Source organism: Jaculus jaculus, chromosome 7 (assembly GCF_020740685.1).
Source record: "Jaculus jaculus isolate mJacJac1 chromosome 7, mJacJac1.mat.Y.cur, whole genome shotgun sequence".
In the NCBI taxonomy this organism is placed as follows: domain Eukaryota; kingdom Metazoa; phylum Chordata; class Mammalia; order Rodentia; family Dipodidae; genus Jaculus; species Jaculus jaculus.
The window spans coordinates 38,103,405-38,111,579 of NC_059108.1; the positions used below are offsets into that span (position 1 = coordinate 38,103,405).

General features: G+C 45.9%; 1 protein-coding gene across 1 annotated transcript in view; it reads right to left on the reverse strand.

Moving 5' to 3' along the window:
- The window catches only part of Armc2 (armadillo repeat containing 2), a 144,783-nt gene extending 144,531 nt beyond the window's left edge, over positions 1-252 (reverse strand). Inside the window, exon 1 of the mRNA XM_045154897.1 lies at positions 179-252. The gene's annotated coding sequence lies outside the window, so the exon portion shown is untranslated. The remainder of the gene's footprint in view (positions 1-178) is intronic.
- Between the last annotated feature and the right edge of the window lie 7,923 nt (positions 253-8,175).

The window sequence follows — 8,175 nt, forward strand, 5'->3', positions numbered from 1 at the left end:
CAGCATCCTCACCCGGCCCTCCCGCGCTCCCGCCCCGTCCCCATGGCAACCGTACACAAACCCCCCCCCTCCCAGGGCAGCCAGGCGTCCGCCTGCGGAGCCCGACCGCGCCCAGGGGCGGGGGACGCGCGGGGAGCGGGCACCGGTTAGGGGGCGATCCCGGCTCGACCCGAAGCACCTGCGAGGGGCGCTGCAGAAGCGACCCGCGGAGATCAGCGCATCCTCCGCCTTCCCTCCCGCGGCCGCGGCGCTCGGCCACTGGGCCTGCGCCAGCCCGGCACGCATGCGTGGTGGCGCCGAGGCGTGGCGACGGCAGGTGCGGGCGGGCTTGGGTCCCTGGGGAATCGGGGCGGGGAGCAGGCTGGGCCTCTGGTGGAGGAGATGTCAACCCCCAGCATTCGTCCATGCCCTGAACTGTATATCCCCTGGAACAGTTCCTTGACCTCTCAGTTACTGTGCAAGCTTGATGATTTGGTCTTGATGCCCAAATTCCATGGGCTGTCTTGCCTTTGTACATATATAAATACACCGCTCATCCATAGGAATGAGTGATACTCCCTGGACTGGGAGAGGTCGAAGGACCTTCGGGCTTTTCGCATTCACTGGGAGATGCTTGCTCTACTTTTGAGTTAACAGGAGAAATCTAAAGGGTAGGTTGGGTGATGATATGATCCCGTGTGTTCTCTGATACAAAAATGCAATGAGAAGCCAAAAGATGGCTCAGTGGGTAGATGCACTTCCCACGTGCATGAGGCCCTGAGGGGCTTTGAAATGGCCAGAGTTCAATCTCCAGAACCCGCATGAACACCTGTAACCCAGTCTGTAAATTGGAGCAAGAGGGGTCAGAGAACAGGGAATGGCCTGGGCTGGCAAAAAGTACCAAGCTCCTGCCGGGTGTGGTGATGCACGCCTTTAATCCCAGCACTTGGGAGGCAGAGGTAGGAGGATCGCCATGAGTTCAAGGCCACCCTGAGAATGCAGAGTGAATTCCAGGTCAGCCTGAGCTAGAGTGAGACCCTACCTCGGAAAAAAAAAAAAAAAGTTACCAAGCTCCCATATCAGTAAGAGACTCCATTTCAAATAGTAGAACAGGAGAGAGCTGAAGAGATGGCTTAGCAATTAAGGTGCTTGCCTGTGAAGCGTAAGGACCCAGATTCAATTCCCCAGATCCCACGTAAGCCAGAGGCACAAGGTGGCCATGCGTGTGGAATTTGTTTGCTGTGGCTAGGGACCCTGGTGCATCCATTCTCTTTCTCTTTTTCTCCCTCTCAAATGAATAAAATAATAAATAAAAAAATAAGCAAAAGAACTAGCAGGTGGGACACCCCAACATTCTGTTCTGGCCAGCATAGGCAAGCACACCCCCTACCATAGATGAACACAGGGGAAATGCAAGGGCACATACATGTGCATAAACCACAAAATTTGGCTTACAGGCTCAAGGGGAAGCCCCATGATGGCAGGGGAAAAGAATAGCATGAGCAGAGGGTGGACATCACCCCCTGGCCAACATAAAGTGGACAATAGCAACAGGAGAGTATGGCAAACACTGGCAAGGGGAAACTGGCTATAACAGCCATAAGCCTGCCCCCAACAATACACTGCCTCCAGAAAGTGTTAATTCCTAAATCTCCATCAGCTGGGAACCTAGCATTCAGAACACTTAAGTTTATGGGGGACACCTGAATCAAACCACCACATTCCACTCCTGGCCCCCATAAACTGATATCCATACATGATGTAAAATACAATGCATTCAGCCCAACTTTAAAAGTCCCCATAGTTTTGTTTTTTTTTTTATCAATTCCAAAGATGTTCATACATCCCCATAGTCCAAGATCTTTTAACTGAGCCATAATACCAAGAAATACCCCCCAAACCATAATGACACAGAATAAACATTCACACTGTAAAAGATGGCATTGGGCACAGCAAAGAAATATTCAATACATGATTTAAACAGGTCAAACACCAAACTCTGTAGCTCCAAGTCCAACAACTCTAGTTAGTGACAAATCTCCCAGTCCAATAACTTTAACCAGAAAAAAGGCTCTGGAATTCCAATTCCACCCCTCCAGCTAGGCTATTCAGAGCCCTTGAAAACTTCATCAGGCCAGCAGCTCTCCTTAGCAGCCATCTCATGGTCCCGGCATCTCCACTGGGTCTCAACTGCAATCCACAGTTCATCCTCATGGCCCTATGGGGTCTCCATGCAGGCAACTAGCAAACTTGCTTCACACTGTCCATGGCCATTTCCAAAACACAAGACCGTGTTGCAAACTCAATGACCCTCTCTTTTCTGCATTTCTTATACTCCACAATACCAGGTAGGGTGCCAATTTGTTGATCCAGGGGGGAATAAAGCAGACTTTGAAAAACAGGATACTTCTTGAGTACTCAGGCCTCTTCAAAAGAGTCTACATTTTTCCTGTTGCCCCAGTGCAGGTCAGCTAGCCCAGTGTCATAGGTTGTAATCTCTCAATTGCAATTGAATGGGCAACAGTTTACCCAAAGATTTTTCTTTCTGTGCCATATCCCTCTGCTCACACCAGTTCATTTCTATGCAAAGGAACCCTGCACAACTTCTCAATACATGGGCATAAGAGCAAGCTTCATACACAAACTGCTAGCTCAATCCAAGCAATGCTCTTTCTCACCCTCATAAGCCAAACCTCACAGGCCATAATTCTTATTGCATTCAGGTCTTGCAGCTCTGACCAGAATAGTCCATCCAGCTGTACTTACAACACTGCAAGGCATCTCTTAAGCCAAGGTTTCAAATCCTTCCACATTCCTCTTGAAAATCAGCTCCAAAAGGCCAGAGCCACACAGGTGTGTAGCAGTAACCCCACTCCTGGTTACAAAATCTGTATCACTCAGGGTTCTCTACAGGAACAGAACTGCTAGAATAAATTATTTTTAAAAGGGATTTTATTGGATTAGCTTCCAGTAGTCCAAAAGCAGTTGCAGGCCCAAGAATCAAGGAACCTTGTAGCTGCTCAGTCCACATGGCCAGATGTCTCAACAGTCCCAATATAGCACTGCAGATGTTGCTGGAAGGCCTGGAGGCTTCCTGAAGAGCCACTGGGTTTTGATCCACGTGGGTCTTCAGTTGTTGCTGGTCTTCAGTCCACGCTGGTCTTCAATTCATGCTAGAAGGTAGCAAGCAGCTCCAGCAGCCAAGTGGGAAGAAGGAAAGGGGGCTCTTTTCACCTAGAGCTTCCTGATACAAAGTCCACTCTGAGAGGGGGCCACCTGCTCTGGGGGAAGGGCTCACTCTTGAGGAATGACTTCCTCCTTTAGTTAATCCTTCCTGGAAGCAACCTTGGTGACCCACCAGAAAGTGATTTCTGTGGATTACTAAACAGATCAAGTTGACAACACCTTAACTATCACAAGCCCACCCCTTGTCAACTTGACACCAAACCATATCTCCTTACATCATACTTAATTTCCAAATTAAGTAACAAGCTCTTAAGTCTGCCTGACATGGTATAACTATCCCACGTACAACTGGAACCGCAAAGTATCCCTCCCAATGCAAAGCTTAGTCTCTAACATAATAGGTCTAATATAAATTCAACAGTTGACTAATAATATCTTAATATTGGTATAGATATGTACAAATACTTTGTATCAATGTAGGACAGAAACATTGCAATTACAATCCTTGTTTTTGTAACTAGCCACATGGCCTTAGCTGGTATTTGTAACTGCCTTCTTCTACTACCCATTCTGTGTTTCCTGCACCTTCAGCAAACACCTCAGTAGGTCTTGGTTCTTTACCTAGAAGGGTAACCCATACCTTCATTCCTGAAGGATCTGGACCATTTATCACACTACCTCTATTGGGTTGTTGCAGTCATCCATTGACTTTGATAACAGGGCATGGTAACACTAAGAGATGCCCTAAAGGATCTCCTGCACTCCAGACATATTCTTCCTTACCTCCATTGTGGAGGAGCCCTCTAATTCCCCCCTGGTAATCTGGATCAATCATCCCTGCTATTCAGTTCAATTTTAAAAGTCCCCATAGTTTTATGCTGGGCATGGTGGCACACACCTTTAATCCCAGCACTTGGGAGGCAGAGGTAGGAGGATCGTCGTGAGTTTGAGGTCACCCTGAGACTCCGTAGTGAGTTCCAGGTCAGCCTTGGATAGAGTGAAACCCTACCTCAAAACAAAAACAACAAAAAAGCCCCCACAGTTTTTATCAATCCTAATGATGTTCAAACATCCCCATAGTCCCAAGGTCTTTTAACAGAGCCATAATACCAAAAAAAAAAAAAAAAGAAAGAAAGAAAGAAAAAACATAATGGCACAGAATAAACATTCCCACTGCAAAAGATGGCATTGGGCATAGCAAAGAAATTTTCAACTAATACAAGATTTAAATAGGGCAAACATCAAACTCTGTAGCTCCAAGTCCAACAACTCTAGTCAGTGATGAGTCTCCCAGTTAATTCCAACCAGTGACAAATCTGCAGTTACAATTCCACCCTTCCATCTAGGCTACTCACAGTCTGGGGAAACTTCATCCAGGGCCATCATCTCTACTTGGCAGCCATTCCATAGTCCTGGCATCTCCACTGGATCTCCCCTGCAACCCATGGTTCAGCCTCATGCTTCCATGAGGTCTCCACACAGGTAATCCAACAAGCCTGCTTCACACTGCCCATGGCCATTTACAAAAAAAAAAAAAAAAAAAATCATGTTGCAAATTCAATGACCCTCACTTTCCTGCATTTTTCATACTCCATGATACCAGGTGGACTGCCAATTTGTTAATCTGGGAGGGGGAGGACAAAGAAAACTTTGAAGAACAGGTCATTCCTTTAGCATTCAGGCCCCTTCTTTCTATTGTCCCAATGTAGGTTAGCTGGCCCAATCTCAATAGTTGTAATCTCACTAACAATGAATGGGCAGAAGTTTTGGCCCAAAGATATCTTTCTGTGCCATATCCCTTTGTTCACACCAGTCCATTTCTACACAATACAACCCTGCACAAGTTCTCAGGACACAGCCATAAGAGCAAGCCTCTCACACAATCTGTTTCCAGCCCAGTCCAGGCAAAGCTCTTTCTCACCCTCATAAGCCAAACCTCACAGTTCTTACTGGGTTCAGGTCTTTCAACTCTGACCAGAATAGTCCATCAGATTGTACTTACAGCACCGCAAGGCATGTCTTAGGCCAAGGTTTCAAAACCTTTCACATTCCTCTTGAAAATTAGCTCCAAAATACCAAAGGCCATCGGTCAGGTTTCTACCAGCAAATGACCCCCACTCTTGGTACCAACGTTACTGTTGCAGTCAAGTTCACATTACTGGCAGAAAACACCCAACCAAGAGCAGCTTGTGGGGAAATAAGGATTATTTTGACTTACAGACTCAAGGGGAAGCTCCATGATGGCAGGAGAAAATGATGGCATGAGCAGAGGGTGGGCATCACCTCCTGGGCAACATCAGATGGACAACAGCAACAGGAGAGTTTGCCAAACACGGGCAAGAGAAAGCTGGCTATAACACCCATAACACCCGCCCCCAACATTACACTGCCTCCAGGAGGCTTTAATTCCCAAATTGCTATCAGGTGGTGACCTAGTATTCAGAACACCTAAGTTTATGGGGCACACCTGAATCAAACCACCACACCCACTGAACCATCTCTCCAACCCAATTTAAATGATTTTATCAGAAGACTTTGAGGTTTTATAGTCTATTTAAATATCTGTGGCTAAAAAAAAAAAAAAATTAAAAAAAAAAAAGGGCTGGAGAGATGGCTTAGCGGTTAAACGCTTGCCTGTGAAGCCTAAGGACCCCGGTTCGAGGCTCGGTTCCCCAGGTCCCACGTTAGCCAGATGCACAAAGGGGCGCACGCATCTGGAGTTCGTTTGCAGAGGCTAGAAGCCCTGGCGCGCCCATTCTCTCTCTCTCCCTCTATCTGTCTTTCTCTCTGTGTCTGTCGCTCTCAAATAAATAAATTTTAAAAAAAATTTAAAAAAAAATAAATATCTGTGGCTGATCTTGACTTACCTATTAGATATCTTTGAAAATATACAGATTAAATAAGCACATCATTAATGCCCAAATTCCCCCTAATGATTTTTATGACTATAACAGAGATATGACTTACATGAAAAATTGCTTCGGGACTGGAATAAAAGTTACCAATTTAGAATTCTAATATTCACTTCAAGATGTTCTGCTTTGTCAATATGAAATTTCAATCTTTTAATTATATTTATCACACAATCCCTGTGAAGAATTCATCAAGTTGATAGCCTATACAATCTTTGCATACAAATTCAAAAGTACAAGCACATTAAAGTGCAACTTGGTGGAAATCTGCAATGCAATGAACACTAACTTCATGGAACTGGATGGACACAAAATTGTGAAATTTCATTGAAAACCATCAGCTGAAAACAGTAGCATGGAAAGCCTATACTTAATGGGGTTTGGTTGTTACCTGCATACCTAAGTACTGCTTTGCCTTTAAGCACTTTATTTTTTTTTAATTTTTATTTATTTATTTATTTGAGAGCGACAGACACAGAGAGAAAGACAGATAGAGGGAGAGAGAGAGAATGGGCGCGCCAGGGCTTCCAGCCTCTGCAAACGAACTCCAGACGCGTGCGCCCCCTTGTGCATCTGGCTAACGTGGGACCTGGGGAACCGAGCCTCGAACCGGGGTCCTTAGGCTTCACAGGCAAGCGCTTAACCGCTAAGCCATCTCTCCAGCCCCCTTTAAGCACTTTATACGTACAACATCACCTCTGCCACTTCTGGCCACATGCTCTACGGGGCTTCAAGATGTTGACAAGAAGACTAACAAGCAAGGATCCATTTAATGACCACTGGATTATAAAGAGCTATGGCTACTGAGTGCCTCATCTGAGGGGTGGGCCTTCTAGTTGTCAGGAAGTGAGTCTGTAGAACTCTGTGAACTGCTTCATCCTCAACACTCACTGCCGTGACCCACTACGACAAGCTTAACCTGCCATTTGTCCAGCGTACCGGTGAGACATGACAGAGCATGCCTGTACCTTTCGGAAGCATTTTGTCACAAATGACAGAAGAGGCCAGATTCTGTGCAAAAAAAACCCCAAACAAACTAAAAACAAAAACCTTTAAACCCCAAGGAAATTTATTGGCTTGTTTGGTGATAAATCTGAAAGTGGGCTATTTTGGGATGGGTCTTGGATCTTGGGAATCAAAGTGAGTCAGTCATGGCTCTATACGGTCACAAGATGGCTGTGGAAACACTGATCTATGCATTCTCAAGCCACAGGGTTGAACATTAGGGGACAGAATAAAATTGGCTCTCTCCATATACATCAGTTTAATGGGAAGGGGAGTAAATAACTTCCCAGAGGGCCAGACCTGTAGCTCAGAAGGAGAGCTATTGTCTAGTAGACATAAGGTCTGGGTTCAAGCCCCAGCATCATGGGAAAGAAAACATACAAACAACAACAACAAAACCTTCCCACAAGCTCCTCCTCCACAGTGTTCTTGCACCTCATTGGTCAAAACCCTGTCACATGCCAACTCCTGGCAAAGATAAATGAGATTACTATTACCATGACTGATTTAGATCCATGGGTTAGTTTTCTTCTTAAAAAAAATATTTTATTTATCTATTAGAGAGAGGGGGTGAAAGAGAAAGAAACAGATGGAGAGAGAATGTGCCTGTCAGGGCTTCAGCCGCAACAAACTTAAGACTCATGCACCACCTTCTGCATCTGGCTTATGTGACTCCTGGGGAGTTGAACCTGGGTCCTTTGGCCTTGTAGACAAGTTCCTTAACTGCTAAGCCATCTCTCCAGCCCAGTTTTCTTCTTTTTTAATACTTTATTTATTTATTTATTTGAGAAAGAGAGAGAGAGAATGGCAGCTCCAGGGCCTCTAGTCACTGCAAAGAACTCCAGAAGCACGTGCCACCCTGTGTGACTGACTTAGGTGGGTCCGGGGGACTCGAACCTGGATCCTTTGCCTTTGCAGGCAAGCGCCTTAACTGTTAAGCCATCTCTCCAGTCCATAACTTGAGGATCATGATAGTGACTCCTACTGACTGCAATGAGAGAGAACTGCTGATCCTGAGGTAAGGCTGTGCCCACTGGCCTCCCGCTGCTTGGCCACCCTTGCAGTGGAATGAACAACCTGCTTCTCCAGCCAT